The sequence below is a fragment of the Chrysochloris asiatica genome, unplaced genomic scaffold (genome assembly GCF_000296735.1).
Source record: "Chrysochloris asiatica unplaced genomic scaffold, ChrAsi1.0 scaffold00523, whole genome shotgun sequence".
In the NCBI taxonomy this organism is placed as follows: domain Eukaryota; kingdom Metazoa; phylum Chordata; class Mammalia; order Afrosoricida; family Chrysochloridae; genus Chrysochloris; species Chrysochloris asiatica.
The window spans coordinates 388379-389906 of NW_006409041.1; positions in this window are offsets into that span (position 1 = coordinate 388379).

A 1528-nucleotide genomic window follows, 5' to 3' on the forward strand; every position below is an offset into this window, starting at 1 on the left:
AATCCAGCTTCCCACAACATTCTTCAAAGAGATGGAAAAAAAAAAAACAATTACAAACTTTATATGGAAAGGAAAGAGACCCAGGATAAGCAAAGCACTGCTTAAGAATAAGAATAAGGTTGGAGACCTCTCACTTCCTGACTTCAAAATCTACTACATGGCTACAGTGGTCAAAACAGCTTGGTTCTGGTACAATGAATGATACATAGATCAATGGAACAGAATTGAGAATCCAGAAATTAACCCATCCACATACAGCCAACTGATTTTTTACCAAGTACCTAAATATGTCATATGGGGAGGTGATAGTCTCCTCAACAGATGGTACTGGCAAATCTGGAAAGCAATATGCAATAGATTGAAACAAGACCTCCACCTCACACCTTATCCAAAAACCAACTCAGCCTGAATTAAAGACCTAAATGTGAATCCCAGAATTAAGAAGGCCATCAATGTAAAAATAGTGACAAATGTGAGGGCACTAATTCAGGGAATACACAGAGTACCAAACATTTTGAAAACTACACAACCAAAAGTAGACAAAATAGGTGATTGGAACATATTAAAAATTAAAAACTTTCGAGCATCAAAAGGGTTCATCAGAAGAATAAAAAGGGAATCCACAGAATGGGAAAAATCTTTTGCAGTAACACGTCATTTGTAAAATATATAGGAAACTAAAACATCTCCAAAATGTTTTTATAACGGCCATTTAAACCACTGCTGTTAATTCATTACTGAATTCATAGCGACCTTATAGATCAGAATGGAACTATTCCTTATAGTATCCAAGACTAAATATCTTTGTACAAGCAGACAGCTTTGTAGTTCTAGGATTAGCTGATGAATTTGAACCACAATATGAATTGTTGTTGTCAGGTGCCATAGAGTTGGAACCAACTCATAGCAACCCCATGCACAGCAGAACAAAAAAATGTCCGATCCTGGACCAACCTCACTACCGCCACCACACTTGAGTCCATCAATGATGCCACCTGGCCGATCCATCTCATTGGGGGTCTTCCTCTTTTTCTCTGACCCTCCACCTTACCCAGCATGGCACCCTTCTCCAAGCGACTATTCCCTCCTGACGATATGTCCAAAGTATGAGAGACGGAGTTTAGCCATCTTGGCCTCCAAGGAGCACTCTGGTTGCACTTCTTCCAGTACAGATCTATTGGTTCTTTTGGCAGTCCATGACACTTTTAGTATTCTCCTCCAACACCACAATTCAAAGGCATCAATTCTTCTACGATCTTCCTCATTCACCGTCAAGTTTTTGCATCCATATGAGGTTATTGAAAATACCATGGCTTGGGTCAGGCACACCTTAGTCCTCAAGCTGACATCTTTGCTCTTCAGCGCTTTAAAAAGTTCCTGTGCAGCAGATTTGCCTAATGCAATACTTCCTCTGATCTCTTGACTGCTGCTTCTGCGAATGTTGAGAGTTGATCCAAGAAGAATGAAGTCCTTGACAACTTCACTCCTTTCTCCATTGATAAGAATGTTGTTTATTGGTCCAGTGGTG